The sequence below is a fragment of the Balaenoptera acutorostrata genome, chromosome 2 (genome assembly GCF_949987535.1).
Source record: "Balaenoptera acutorostrata chromosome 2, mBalAcu1.1, whole genome shotgun sequence".
Taxonomy (NCBI): domain Eukaryota; kingdom Metazoa; phylum Chordata; class Mammalia; order Artiodactyla; family Balaenopteridae; genus Balaenoptera; species Balaenoptera acutorostrata.
The window spans coordinates 56,319,871-56,336,610 of NC_080065.1; positions in this window are offsets into that span (position 1 = coordinate 56,319,871).

Genomic DNA, 16,740 nt, shown 5'->3' on the forward strand with positions numbered 1-16,740 from the left:
CCTAATTCCATAGGTGAAAGAGGGTCTCATACAGCTTCATAGGAAACCAGCTATTCTTTTGGTGACGATGAGGACTCTGTAGGGAAGTAGATCTTTTTGTGTGTCCTTTGCCCTTGCCATGGAACAGGAGACATGGACAGAGCACTTGCCATATCTCCTGAGAATATAAAACTCAAAATTCCAAATATAGGAAACTGGACTTCAGACAGACTCATTTCACGTAAGTCACTGAATGGTTGTCGGAGGGTAATGACTTTTCACTGCTCCTTAACTAAGTTTCTGAAGGAAGTTGTTTCTCTCCCTCCCTCCCTTCCTTCCTTCCTCTTTCTTTCTTTCTCCCCTCTCCCCGTTTCTTCCTTTCATTTGCAATAATCTTTTTTTTAAGACTTAATTTTTTAAGAGCAGGTTTAGGTTCACAGCAAGATTAAAAGGAAGGTTCAGAGAGTTCCCATATACCCCCTATCCCCACTCATGCATAGCCTCCCCCATTATCAACACCACCTCCCCCAGAGTGGTATTTTTGACAACTTATGAACCTATGTTGGTACATCATTATTACCCAAAGTCCACAGCTGACATTACTCTTGGTGTTGTACATTCTATAGGTTTGGACAAATATATACTGACATGTATCACTTTTATGTTATCATACACAGCATTTTCAATTCCCTAAAAATCCTCTGTGCTCTGCTTATTCATCCCCTCTGATCTTTTTACTGTCTCCATAGTTTTGCCTTTTCCAGAATGTCATATAGTTGGAACCATAATATATGTAGCCTTTTCAGATTGGTTTCTTTCACTTAGTCGTATGTATTTAAGTTTCTTCCATGTCTCTTCATGGGTTGATAGCTCATTTCTTTTTAGCACTGAATAATATTCCATCGCCTGGGTGTACCAAAGTTTATTTATCCATTCACTTGGATACGGAAGGACATGTTGGTTGTTTCCAGGTTTTGGCAACTATGAATAAAGCTGTTCTAAACATCCATGTGTAGGTCTTTATCTGGACATAAGTTTTCAGCTCCTTTGGATAAATATCAAGGAGCATGATAACTGGATCATCTGGTAGGAGTATGTTTAGTTCTGTAAGAAACTTCCAAACTGTCTTCCAAGGTGCACTCCTACCAGCAATGAATGAGAGTTCCCGTGACTCCACATCCCCACCAGCATTTGGTGTTGTCAGTGCTCCAGATTTGGGCCCTTCTAATAGGTGCCTAGTGGTATCTCGTTTTAATGTGTACTTTCCTGATGACATATGAGATGGAGCACCTTTTCAAATGCTTATTTGTCATCTGCACATCTTCTCTAGTGAGGTGTCTGTTCAGGTTTTTGGCCCAGTTTTTTATCTGGTTGTTTGTTTTCTTATTGTTGAGTGTTAAGAGTTATGTGTATGTTTTGGATAATAGTCCTTTATTAGATATGTCTTTTTCCCCCAGTCTGTAGCTTGTCTTCTAATTTTCTTGATACTGTGTTTTGCAGAGCAGAAAAATTTAATTTTAATGAAGTCTAGCCTATCAATTTTCTTTCATGGATTATGTCTTCGATGTCATATCTAAAAAGTCATCACCATACCCAAGGTCATCTAGGTTTTCTCCTATGTTCTAGTTTTATAGTTTTAAATTTTACATTTAGGTCTGTGATCCATTCTTAATGGTGTTAAGTTAACTCCATTAAGAGTTAACTTGAGTTAATTTTTGTGAAGGGTATAAGGTCTGTGTCTAGACTCATTTTCTTTTTCTTTTTTTTTAGATTCATTTTCTTGCATGTGGATGTCCAGTTGTTCTAGCACCATTTGTTGAGAAGACTATCTTTGTTCCATTCTTTTTCTTTTTTTAATGTACATCTTTAGCAAATTTGCTGAATATTCTTGAGAACGATTTTAAAAGCTATCAAAATCCTGCTTCCTCTCAAACTAAAATACAATTTCCCAACTGCTTTCTCATTTTAGAACTGTAATCCCCTTATAAATTCTTTAATGCAACAAGTTCCTCACTCTTAAAAGTTGTCTTTTTTTGTTGCTCTTTAACTTGAGTGTTAGTTTTTCTAGGAACAAAATACTCTGTTCAAAATACCTTTCCCTTAAAATTTTGAGGAGGTTTCCTAGTGTCAGTTAGCAACCAGTGTTTCTGCTGAGAAGTCTGATGCCATATTGATTTTTATTCTAAGTAATCTTTTCTTTCTCTCTCTCTCTCTATGGAAACTTTCTCTTTATCTTTAGTATTCTGAAATTTCATCAAGATGTGTCTATTTCAATCTGCTTAGCATTCTGTGGGACCTTTAAATCTGAAAACTTGTGTCACTGTTCACCTTTGGGAAATTTTCTTATATTATTTCTTTGATTTTTTTTTTTTTTTATTCTGCTAGTTTTAGTATTCTCCCATTCTGGAGTTCCTATTAAACCATTCCCACTCCCTTAGTTGTATTTTTTCTACATGACTTTGGTAGTGGTTTCCTCTATCAGTGTGATCACATCATCTTTGTTTTTTCAGGGTTTCTTCAAAATTTCTGGATTTTTGGTAAGACACAATTCTACTTTTCTAGGGCTGATATTGAGTCTGTGTGTGTGTGTGTGTGTGTGCGTGTGTGTGTATTTTAGTTTGTTTATTGGGATTTGAGGCTGGGAGTTAGAAATATGTGATGAATCTGCCGTATTGATCCAGGTTATCAAGTGATCATTTCTATGAAGCTGGATCCTGCCTGTCCTATGCTTGGAGGTTCCCCGTTTGGGATTTCACAATACTTTCCTCAGACAAACTTTTGGAAGAAGTATTTTTTTGTGGATGTGGAATACAAAAATTATTCCTTTATTGCTCTGGTTCCATATAAGTCAAGCTTGGCCATTCTAGTTTGTCATATTCCTTTTAAGGTTCTACTTTCTGTTAATATTTGTGACTGTTCTTAATTATTCTATTATTCTATATGGAATATAAATGCAGCCGTCATAGGGAAAATAGGGTTCAAATTTTTGTCCTGTAATTCTTGAAAAGAGATAGTTCTTTTATGTGGTTCAGGGCTGGAGGTAGAAGGCTTTTTAAAACAGGCTGCTTGGAGAATTAACCTTATGTCAGTAACACCTTTATAAGTTCTAGACATTTTAAGGGAAGAGAGATCATTAGAGAAGGAAAGTGGTCATGCTTCTCAACTCTATAGTCTGGGAACCAGTCAAAGGAATAATAATGTTGCAGCCAGAGTAATCAGAGCAGATATGGCTAATAGGTTTCAACTTGAGTTGAAATAAATGATTGATAGGGGCTGCCTGGAGCACAGCTGTGTTGGAAAAGATTTTGAGGCCACATCTGGGTTCACAGGACAAAGTGTGATTAATGATGTCTGCCAAGGTTGTGAGAGGAGGTGGTGGTGGTAGCCATGCCATGTATTTTTAATCCCTGAATAAGAATCTTCTGATGAATAGAACTATTCATCCATGAGGTTGCCAGATTGCAGTTGGAAGATTATGGGCATATTCTGACAGCATGGAGATAAGATGCTAATGCTATTTGGACTGATTTTATTCAACTTGTAGTCAGTATGATTTCCTGACACTCCAGAGCTAGTAAGTTGGAGAATAAAATATGTCATATCTGTATGCCTACTGCTTGGTTCAAACTCAAGCCAGGATCATAATGCTTCCCAGTGCAGACACAAACAGCATGTTACGCAGAAAAATGGGGTATTAGGCTATTCAAATGATCATTCTAATAATAAACTTTCTGTGTCCCAGAAGGCAGGGTTGGATTCTTTTTCACTTGCTTTATTTAATGCTTTGTTCAGTCAGCATAGAAATATATAAAGAAGAGAGTGATATTTACCCACAATATTTCCAGAGATAAATATTGCTAATAATTTGGTTGAGAACCTTCTAGACTCTTTTCTATGTATATGTTTAAGTTTAATGGGATCATACCATGCATACTATTTTTAGCCTAAGTTTTTCATTTGGTGAAGTCTAGACCTCTTTCTAAGTTAATAATAAAGATAACTTCATTTTAGTATCTAATGGGTCAATAATATTTTATTGTGTGTATGTACCATCATTTATTTAATCGTGCTTCATAGATTATTTCTCATAGTTTGGTATTACAGCAACACTTTGATAAATAACCTTGTGCATAAGGATTTGTTTACTGATTGTTTCCTTAGAGTAATTTTTTAGAAGAATATTTGCTGGGACAAATTTATAAATTTTTATTTTAATTTTAAGAGTTTTGATAATGTCTTCCAAAAGGTATTAACAATATACTTCATAAATCTTAAAGAGAGTGACATAGAAAACACAATAAATTGTTAGGATCGCTACTCTGAGTGAAGAGCCTGAAGTACTCCGCACCCACCCACTCACACAGTCTCTTTTCCTTCCGCACCCACCCACTCACACAGTCTCTTTTCCTAACTGATAACATTATGTATCTTGATTGTAGAGACCATTATAATTCAAAACTGCAGCATCCAATTTAGAAGTAGGCACTTGGGGCCTATGGAGTAGAGCCAGATATGATCACAGGGGGTTGCTTTATTCTACAGACCAAATGCTCCATGGCTCCAGCTGTCCCGACACTGCTGAGCTCTTGGGAGGGACCAAGCATTCTTTCCTGTACTTCCTAGAACATGCTGGGCTCGTGTGGACAGATGATGCAGGCCCTCAGTTGCATTGTGCTGATTCATCTCTGAGGTTACCTGCAGGCCTGTAGAGTTTGGGAGGTTGGGAAATAGAGGGCAGGTGAAGTCTGGAGGAGGACGAGGCTGTAGTTCCCCAGATGAGGGGCAAGGCAGAGAGCCTCTCAGAGTGAGTGTGATGAGGATTTTTGAGTTAGTGACCTCCTTCAGGGAAGACTCAACCTTTAATGGGTCAGGGCAGTGCTCTTTTACCTAAATGCCCTTCCTCTATTCACCATGAGACTCTTCTCTCTCATCCTGTACCATCGTTTTCTTTGTCCTTGAAGTACTTTTTGACCTTCAAAATGTCCCCTTTGTCATTTGTGGCACTTGAAAAAGTGTTCGGTGTTGTGTATAAATACTGGAATAAATAAATCACAGTTAATATTATCATAAATTGTAGTCAATAGTATCTATAAAAAGTAGGAAACTAAACTTCAAGTAATCTATACCTACACATTTTAGGGGGAAAAGTTGTCTTTGTTTAATTTTCAAGTAATAGCATGAGTATTTAATGATTCCAGCTTCAAAGGTTTCATTCTTCCTATAATTTTTGTTGTGTTGTTGCATCTTAAAAATTGGTAACCAGAGCAACTAGGACAACTACCTCTGCACATTGGAATGCACAGTGAGCCAGAAGGCATGATGGGAGACTGTTAGCTCACCCGATTCGCAGGGCGAGTTTCCAAACACACCCAGTCTGAGTAGGTGGCATGAGCAGTCATTATCAGTTATAACTGAGTTTAGTTTCAGACCTAGAAAATCCTAGTGGCAACACACACACACACACACACACACACACACACACACACACACACACACACACACACAATCTCCCATGAGACTAGAAAAAAGTACAATTTTCACATGCCATTTGTTTTTTAAAATGATGTTAATAGTAGAATTTTTTTTCTTTTCTTACAAAAAGAAAAAGACTTTAAGGGTAGGAAAAAAACTCCAAATGATGGAGAAGTTAGAAATGTACTGAAATTTAGTTCTGGAGATTTTTCACTCGGTTTTGCATTGGGAATTCGTAAACTTTTTTTCTTTGTTTACAAAAGTAATACATATATGCCTATTGCAGAAAATGTATGTATAAAAGTTTGAAAAGGAGAATAACAATAACTTACATTCCTATCATCCAGATACCACTCAAATACAAGCAGTTTTGTTTCTTCTTCAGTATATATACATATATATATGACTATATACACATATAATATCTCCTGTTTATCTTCTGAGTTTGGATCAGATTTTATACATATTTTTGTATCTTGTTTTCTTTACGGAAAATTTTATCATGACAATTTCCTCAAATTATTTAATACTTACTTAGCAACTATTTTTTAAGTGCTTAACAATGTGTCAGGTATTTTTCCAGGCACTTGGGATATATCTAATTAAAAAATAGACATGGCCCTTGCCCTCTTGGAGTTTGTAGTCAAATGAGAAGACATGCAATTAAAAAGCAACTATAATGGAATGAGGTAGTAGCATAACATGGAATAGAAAATATGAGAGTAGCACCTATCTGGTAAGACTTTCTAGAAGTGAGCAGATAGCTAAAGGATTAGTAGTGGCTAGCCTATAAGTATGATTGCTTTTACGGCTTCATAATATTTCACAGTATAAACATGCCCCAATTTAACTAGTCTCTTATTATTGGGCAGGTAGGGTGTATCTGATTCCTTACTACTACTATAATGAAATAAATACTACTCTAATGAAAAAGCTTATATTTAAATCTTTGTTAACATTGCTGATACTTGTATCAGATTCCTAGAAATTAAACTACTAGGTGAAAGAAAACAAATCTCTTGATATTTCTTAATACATACTGCTGAATTGCTTTCAAGAAAGGTTACACTTCTCTACACCCACACCTGAAGACATGATGGTACCCATGAAGCTATTCTCTTGCTGCTATTGAATATTGTCATATAATAAAAAACACCAAATTGATAGGCAAGCAATATATTTAACTGTGGTTTAATTGATCTTTCTTTAATTATCAGAGAGACTAAATATTCTTTTTCACATGTTTTGGTCTTTTGGGTTCTTCTTTAGTGTAATTATCTCTTTATGCCTTTTACCTAATTTTCTATTGGAGGTTAAGGAGGTTTTTTTTTGTGGGTTGATTTTTAAGAGCTATTTTTATATTAGGGATTATTTGATGTGTGTGTGTATGTTGTGTGTGTGTGTGTAGGGGTGGTTTTAGGAATGAGTTGTCCTCCAGAAGTATCACGTTACTTGGATCATTTGGAGGTATGGTTTCCTGTCATCGTACCTTGCTACAAACAAGAATGGAAGGTTATTGAACGAACATGGATGCTGAGCAACGTTGGTAAAAGGTATGCAATCAGGCCATAATCTTGCTTTAGATTCTCCTGTTCCAAATGATTCAGCGTGGGAAGCCCTCTAAAAAGAATGTCAGACGTCTCATGCTGGACAAATATGAAGGCAGGTAGGGATTTAAGATGAAGTGACCCTTTATTTACTGATTCACTTAGGTCCATTTCCTAACTACACAAAGCCAGGAAAAGAAAATGCCCACCTGAGAGTAGCACCCATCTCCAGTGGAGGACAGGTCGTGGGTGTTAAGCCCCAGGGCCAAGTCTGTAGGTCTCTCTTATCAATCCTGGAGATGAAGTTTGGGAAGGTATCTCACCTGGGAGAAGCCATTGTGGGGCTTAGGAAAGAAGTGGATGTTTAGTCAGTCATCAAAATATCACAAGCCTAGAAGCTTCAGCCTAGGGACCAAGGAACATATATGGGGAATTCTTCATCTACCATATTGCCCAAGAGAGATTTTGCTTTAAAGCCTGGATCAGAGAGCCTAATTTGATTGGCCTCATGAGTTTTAGAAAAGAACTAGAAATCTGTAGAAGTGCTGTTAAGTTTTTATCTGTGAGTTTGTCCTAACCTAAGGATAACTCTAACCCAGAAAATTACCTTCTGCTTCAATGGTTGGCCCTATACATGAAATTTTAAAATTTCTTATTACCAAGCTATAAATTGATTTGATTCCTTTTTCAATAAATATGAACAACACTATCTATATAGAGTTTGGTATTGTGCTATTTAACTTGACATCATTTTCCAATTTCATTAAATATCTTCAAAAATGTGTCTTTTAATGATTGTATAGTTTTCCACTAAATAGGCATATCACATTAAATTAACCAATTTCTAAATTATCTACTATTTTTAAAACTATAATAAACTCTATAATGAGCACCTGTGTACATAACTCTTTTTTATGCATTTCTTATTATCTTCTTAGGGTGAAAATTAGAATTGGGCCAGCCTGGGGAATTTCATCCCAAACATTTATATTTTAAAATGGATATCATACTGTACATATTGATTTCCACCCAGATTTTTCACTTAGCAGATTGTGAGCATTATTCCATATCATTAAATATTCATTGAAAACATGATTTTTCTTAGTGGCCATATGATAATTGAGTTTTATGATAATTTAACTTTTTAAAAATGTATCATCATTTATCATTTTTTAGCCATTCTCTATTATTAAATAATCCAGTTATTTCTACTTCTGTGGTGTTATAAATATTGTTACTGTGAACATCTTTGTATATACATTTTATTTAATTACAAAAACAGAATAGAATAATGAACGTTCTCATCCTATTATCCAGCTTCAACAACTATCAACAGATGCCAATCTTGTTTTGCTTATGACCTCCAAATTCCTATTCCCCAGAGGATTATTTTAAAGCAAATAGCCCAGAACATTTTTGTCTTATAGGAAATAGGAAAATGGTCGTATGAGGCAGATAACATTTCATGGTCTTTTTGTTGAACATATCTGGCATTTTTAATTCAGTAATTTATTAGAAAAAGTGTTAGAAGACTCACCAGAAGTAGAAAAGAACATTGTTGAAAATGTGGTTCTCAAATAAACACACCGTTCTTAATTTTAAGTAAATTAATTATAATTAAGTAAAATTTAGGTTATGCCTGATTGTCTGAGGACAAGGAGTCATCACTGGTACTTTCCAGCCAAAGATTGTCTGAAATAGAGGAAGTAAGTGTGCTTTCTAGATAAACAAACGTCACCTCTAATCTCCACAAATTGTAAAGACAGAAAATGTTGAAAGTAACTAGAAGACGTATTTACTTTATAAATGATATACAATTTTCTGTAACTTCATTTTGTGCTTTTAGCACTGAAGCTAGAAAGAAAAAGAGTGAAGGAATGGTTCATATGAGGAGACGGATTTTTCAGTGTGATCCTCTAAAGTCAGTAAAGAGGCCTTTTAGAGTGTGGTGTGTCACGTACCCACCCACTATGAGCCATGGGAGGGAGATCACGGCAATAAACACATCCCTAAAATATTTAAGTACCTCATAGATCAGGTGTCAGCCGCAGACGTTCCCCCTTTTTGTAAGCCAGCTGAATCTTCCCTGCACAGAACATTGTCAACCACTTCCTCATCCACACACTCCGGTGTCCTCCAAGAGGCCCCTTCCCTAGCTTTTGTTAGTCAACAAATACGTATTAATAATTCACAGGGGAGGTAGTAGGCAATGCTTGTAAATTGCTTCACTCACCATAAATATTACAACAAAAGTATTTTTTCCAACCGTAGGACCAACATTTCCTTAGTTCTGGTTTTGAAATCATCTATATGCTTCCTCCTTTTCCCTCACTGACTTTAAACTCTTCGATCTCTCTTTGAAGCAGTCTGATTTAGCTTTTTTCTTCCCTTGTTTTCTTTAGTAGCATTTTGTTTTCGTATTATTTTCTCCCACCATTCTTTTATTTTCAATAACTTTATTTGCCCAACTTTGCCATATCTGCAGTTCGCTACCTAAGGTTTGATTGGCTCTTACCTCCTCTATCTTCTCTTCCTTGTGAAAAACCAAAACAAAAACACTGTCAAGGACATGTATTCACCCTTAAAATTATTGCCTTGCTTTTCTGCTAGAGGAAAGTTAGCCCAACTAGGGTGACATTATTTTATATCTCTTTTTTAAAAATCCAAGGCTCTAACTAGAAAAGGTAATTTTGATAAGCTTTGCTTTGAAAACCTAGCCCATTTTGAAAGCAGTTTTACATATGAAGGCATGATTCAGGATTGATTACTAGATGAAAGATGTTTCCTCAGTAGAGAGGGTTGGCAAGGTGGTAATATGGAGAACTTTCTCTTAGTCTAGAGAAGAGGTTTTTTAGGGCATTTATGCTGTAATTGCCAATATACTACATGTCTCTCTCTATTTCTCTCTCAATTTCTGCTAAGATTTCTGGAAAAAGAAGAGAAAAAGAACAAGGATATGCTCTAAAAAGAAGAGAGTTAGAATTTGTGGAAATTGCTTTAACAGTACCCTGGAAAAATCAGCAGTTACAGGAATATTCCTTAATCAGAAATAGTCAAGGTGTGTCAGTTGGGGAAAGTGGTCCAGAAATTTGAGGTTTGATTTTTGGGAAGGTAAAGTGTGTGTTAATTCAATTTAAACTCAGAATTAACCCAGGGTTAAATTAAGCAATGATTAACAATGAAGATTATGAGAAAGGAGGATGTAGTTTTATATTTATTTAATCTTATATTTCTTTAAATTACATCCTAATTATGTGTCCCATTTAAACAGCAATTATGTAGTAATATTAATAAGTATTTGTGCTTGTCTGATTTAATAAAGAATTTTACTTTCATGTAAAGAATGATAATTACAGGGGAAAACACACTAATCTTTATTTCTCATTTAATAATGCCTATGGGACATCATTTTTGGGTAAAAGCCATAACCACCAACAACACTATGATAGTTGATACTATTTATAGTTTAAATGTTTATAGTTTAAGTCCTAGTAATGGGATAGGGTCCTCTAAAGATTGACCTTGGAAACACAAATTTACAAAAAGATAGCAAATGTTAGGCCAACTCAGTTGCCTTTCTCATAACAAATAACCATCAGCAAATATTTTAAATTATATAACTTAATTATTTGCTATGTACATAACCAATAGAATTAGATAATACTTTACAAATATTATCTGATGTAATTCTTTTTCCTGGAAAAATCTTAGTTGTCCTGTTTTCTCCCTATTGTATCAATGGCATTTATTGGTCAAGAAATGGTGAATGATACAGTCTAGAATAAAGCAATGTTCACTTTCAGGAAGGTTATTAAAGTATAGAGCAGAGACAGTAGTCTGAAAGCCTAAAACATTTTTGATTTTCAAGACATCTTAAGGCTCTTAAGAGAGAATAGGTTTGGGGAGAGATTTTGAAAACTTGGCTTCATGTATGAAATTCTTTGATCTGAATTGGTATTGAGTAAGAAATATACAACAGTATTTTTTTCTTTTTGGTATAATAAGAAATATATAACAAGACATAATAAGAAATATATAACAGTGTTTTTTCTTTTTAGTATAAAATTAGAGAATTTCTACCATGAACTCTTGGGAAGCTCCATGTCCCCTGTGGTTCTTGAGTGGTAGAGGAGGAATGACTGAGGGAGGTGTCTAGGGTTCCCAGGATTCTGGCCACCGTAGTGGAGGATAAGGTAAGTAGCAAGGAGGGAGTGACTAGCAGACCTGAGAGAGAACAGAGATGATTCAGGTTGTGAAGATCAACAACTGCAGGCCACGATGGGGCCTCAGATGTTAGCAGTGGATACAATGAAGACACAGGTTGATGATCAAGATCTGGAGGAATGAGCTCCACCCAAGCAGAATTCAGCACATGCAGTGGACGCTAATGGGAAACAGATTCCCTGCCAGGACCATACATCAGCACCCCTGGGGTGGCACCCCAGATTATATTGGATTTAAGCATGTACTAAAAAAAAAAAAAAAAAAGGAATGTGTTTTAAAATAGAAAGAACTACATTACATGAACGATGGCAAGATTAAATCTGCCAACAGCAGGAATGGGAACCAGATAGTTCCTTTCAGTTAACAAAAAATAGTTTTCATTTTACACATCTGAGTCTTGTAACTCTGTGAAATTTGCAACATAAGCAGTCACTATCTGCAAAGAACTGGAAGCTTTAGAGAGACATTAGTTTTCAAATAATTGCCCTAGACCACAATTAAATGGATGTCAGAGATATTCTGATTGTCTATATCAACATTATGCTTTTTGGGCCTGATTTATCTGGACCCCACATCATTAGGCACAATTGATTCCTCCCTGATCCTTGAAACACCCACTGACCTTGATTTGGGGGACTTACAGACTTCAGTTCCCTTGCCTTTTCTCTGATCCTTCTTTTCCTTTGAAGGACACTCTTCCTTTGCCTTAGGGTTCTTGCTTAGGCTCCCTGCCCTTCCCACCCCAGTTTCTGGGGAATCTCATCCCTGCTCATGGCTTTCACTATCATCAAGTGCTGGTGACTCCCAGATCTAACTCTCCAGCCCACTACTCTTTACAGAACCTCAGATTTACATACTCAGTTATCTCCAGGATAATTCTGCATCAATGTCCCACAGCCTATAAAACTCAGCATTTTCAAATTCATCTCTTTGTGTCACACTGCCCTGCACAAAATAGATGCTCAAATATTTATTGTAGACACAATGTATTATAATTGCCTGTTTTTTCATCTTTCTCCATCAGACTATAAATATCTATGAGCAGGAATTCGTGTCTGCCTCAAAATCTGCTGCTTCCCCAGCATCCAACACAGGGTCTATATGACTTAGTAGATGTTTCAATTAATACTGCTGGAATGATGAGAATAGAGAATAATTGCTTTGGAATTTAAAAGAGAGTTGATTCTAGGGAGGTCAGGGGGAGAATTTGTGGGAATGTTCTAATTACTACTGTTGCTTAACAAATTACCCCCCAAAATTAGTGACTTAAAATAATCGTTTACTTTGCTCCTGATTTGGGGGTCGGGAATTCGGGCAGGCCTTGGTGGAACAATTCTTTCCTAGGGCGTTGACTGAGGCGGTCATCTGAAGGCTCTATGGGCTGGATATCCAAGATGTCTCCTTCCTTGATGGGCAGTTATGCTAGAGCTCAGCTGGGCTGTAGACCTGAGTATCTAGATGTGGTCTCTCCATTGTGGTAGTCTCAGAGTATGTGAACCTTTTACTTGGTTCCTGGTTGCCCCCAGAGCAAGCATTCCCAGACAAGCAGGTGGAAGGTACATGACCATTTCTGGCAGAGCCTTGGAAATTATGCAGCATCCCCTCTGCTGCATTCCATTGGTTAAAAGAGAATCCCTAAAGGTCAACCTACATTTAAAGAAGGGGACCTAGACCCCCACCTCTCAGTGGGAGAAGTATCAAAGAATTGGAGGACATGTTTTACAATTGCCACCAAGGGGTCTGGATTTTAGTTGAGTTTCGGCAAATACATAGAATTTGAGTAGTTGTAAAACTTGAGTGGGTGGCAAGAAGGGCTAAATAGGCTCCTAGGTGCATTGAAACTTATGGCGGAGAAGATTGACCTAGCGTCTGAGTCACAAACGATGAATAATCCAGTTTGGCATGAGTGTAAGATCTGTGGAGTGAGACTTGGAAGGTGAACCTGGAAAGATATGGAGCTTTGCATGCCAGGCTAAGAATGTTGGCCTTTATCTTACTGATTTGTTAGAGAGTAGCATGATCAAAGCAGTATTTCTGGAAGATTAATCTGGTATGCGGATACAAGATAAATTGGAAGGGATGGACTTTAAGCTAGGAAATCGTTTAGAGGGCTATTGCCATAATCTTGTTGGTGATGGGGACCAGAGGCAGGGGAGCAGAGATTAACATGGAAAAGAAGCAGTGAATGGGAAAGTTACACAAAGGAAAAATCAACAAGACTTGATGGCAGACTGGCTATGGAGGGAATTCTGAGAGCTGGAGCATTGTCTGCTTCCTACGAACGCAAAACAACGTGGCTCAGGCTTCCTTTGCCAGTGGTGATCTGAAGAATTCCTTACCGCCTGCTCCTGCATTAGGCATCTAATTGAATAAGTACAATTAATCTTCATCCAAGTGATATAATATGTAATACTGTGGTTTGAAATTATGAACTACAATAGTTGGAAGAAAACATCAAGGGGACACTGTTTTAAAAATTTCTCCTTTGTCTCTCTTCTCTGCCACCTGCTTCATGAACATCATATGCTGAATCCTTATATTAGACACCACCATAATTGTTAATCTATTTATGTTTTTTTCTTTATGAAAACCACTCAAGGAAAAAAACAGTACAACAATAACTGCAAGAACAACAAGAAACACCAATTGTGCTTCATACTATCTGCCATTTTACCCTATTTGAGAAGACCTCTTGACTTTCCTTGTTGATCATTCATATTTCCATGGGCATGAACAGGCTGAGCTATGGAAATCACTCAATGTTTTTATTTATGGCCTATTCCACAGCTTTGAAATTAAGTTTACATCTGGTGTTAGTAGATATTCATTACCTTTCTAAAATGCCATTTAAAAAACTGATTGCTTGGGGACTAGATGGCAAAGGAGGGGACATTTCACACTCAGATGGTTGACCCTGTTCATAAAATGCTACATTTAGACAAGCTCCTATATTTATGGGTTTACTGCTACGTCTACAAGTGGGCCGGGCTAACTCTCCTGGGCTCCTTTGCATCTTTCTGATTTAAAACAATTGTTATCTTGTTTCTAGAGTAAAGCTTTTGTGTTCTGTGAAAATAATATACATGTGGACAGCAAGACATAAATAATGAACCATCTAAAGCAACATTCCATCTAGCTAACACAATTTGAGAGGATTATTTATATTGGGCTTTTGTTTTAAACACAACAAATGGAAAGAGGAGAAGAGGCAACCTACTAGAAACGAACAACTAAGAAATAAGCAAGTCATTCTTCACAAAGAACTTCCTGCGACGTATGCCTGTGAGGCTCAGAAATCGTTCAGTCCTAGAAGTTGTAAGCCAAGTCTTCTCCAAGGTGCTTTTCTTTCCCCCAAAGAAATCATAACAGGTATATATATATATAGATCTATAATGCCTTTCTGTTGGGGAAATGAAAGTACTTTCAAAACAATCTCATAACATTGCGATGTAGGAAACGATGGCAGCTTTTATATTACCCCCATCATACAGGTGATGGAAGCCCTGATAAATGGAGTTGGTGACCAAGTCACAAATAGACGCTAGGCTTTCTGATGTACAGCTAGGACTTCAGTAGTTAAATGAAAAATATGTTTCTGTTTTGCTCAGCCCTTTCTCCTATTGCAGAGAGAACCTTTCTTGTCAGTTTTAACCCTTCCTCATTCCTACACAGACATGTATTCCCCTCCCCCCCAAAAGATAGGGCTCTTGACTCAGATTTTAAATTTGAATCTCATACTACAAAATGATATCATAGTCAATAAGTGCTAAGATCAAAAAAAATTAGGTGGAGTGTACCCCCCCTTCCCAACAACAGCTTTATGATCATAAACAAATGGACCAAATGTTTGGGTAGTATCGTAGTTCATTACTGTTTGAGGATCATATGCCCCTTTGGAAATCTGATAAAAGCTATAGATGACCCCCGAGAAAGATGCACAGCCACATTTACAAGGTCTCCTGAAACCAGTACCTTCTTCAGTGGGTTCATGAATGGTCTACGTAAGAATCCAATGTATAGATCTTCCTTTACCTACAATGGGGTTATGTCCTGATAAACCCATCATAAGTTGAAAATATCCTAAGTTGGAAATGCATTTAATACACCTAAACTACAAACATCAGAGCTTAGCCTAGCCTTCTTTAAACATGCTCAGAACACTTACATTAGCCTACAGTTGGGCCAAATCATCAAACACTAACCCTATCTTATAATAAAGTATTGAACATCTCATGTAATTTCTTGAATATTGTACAGAAAGTGAAAAACAGAAAGTTTATATGGGTACAGAATGGCTGTGAGTGCCTCGGTTGTTTCCCCTTGTGATTGTATGGCTGATTGGGAGGGAGGTGCCCAGGATCACCAGAGAGTATAGCCTGGGAAAAGATCAAAATTCAAAATTTGACATATGGTTTCTACTGAAAGCGTATCGCTTTTGCACCATCGTGAAGCTGAAAAATTGTAAGTCGAACCATCATAAGTTGAGGACCATCTGTCATAACTCAAGAGAGAGACTTTGGATTAAATCCTAGCCCCACCTTACTGAGTGACTTTGAGAAAAACTATTTAATTTCTCAACACCAAATTTTTATCTATCAATGGAGACAGTACCATTGAATTGGGTTATGGAGGAGATTAAATACATAATGCATATAAAGCATTTGGCAGAGTGTCTGGCACATAGAATGTGTTCAGTATGTGACAGTTCTTTCCCCTTATGAGATATTTAGCAGGGAAATGACTGATGTTGGGAGCAAGCATCCTGAAGCTGATACTCAGGCCCACTTCAACCTGATGGCTGAGAACATTAGGCCAGGGGGCAAATTAGCATAATTAATCAAGGGCTGGAGCCTTTCAAAGTCTAAATCATTCTAGTTTACCCTGTTAGCCAAATCTTTTGACACTCCTTCTACATTATGTTGGTTCCCCATGGTGTGAATCCTATCTTCCCAGGATAGAATGCAAAGCCCCAACGTTTCTCAGTTTCCTTTGCCTCCAGGGAGCATGTGACTTAGGTTCTGCTAATCAGATGCACACACAGAGATATGGATACAGGAGTGATTTATGTGAGGAAGCAGGTGGGGTGCAGGGTATCTATTTTGCAAGCACAGATGGTGGGAGTGGCGGTGTAGTTCTGGAATCACCAGGAGCAGCAATTCCCTCCCCAGCCAGTTCTACATTGGGGTTCTGGGGATTGTTTCTGGAAGCTCACTCCACAGCCTGTTTCTATAGTTCTTCCAAAGACTCTGTGAGGATTCTAATATCTTTTAATAAATCACTTCCTACTTTAACCACATAGAATTGATTCTGTGTTTGGCAGCGAAGAACCCTGAGTTGTACGATGCTGAAACATCCCATTATCTCATGTCATCTTCCTCCCTGCCACCACGATTCCCTTGCATTAATTATGCAACATGGTTAAGTGTAATAAAGGGTCCTAACATTCTTATATAAGAATGGAGTTTCTGTAAGAATGAGGCTTTCTATAAATAAGGGTACAGACTCTTCCCACCCTGTG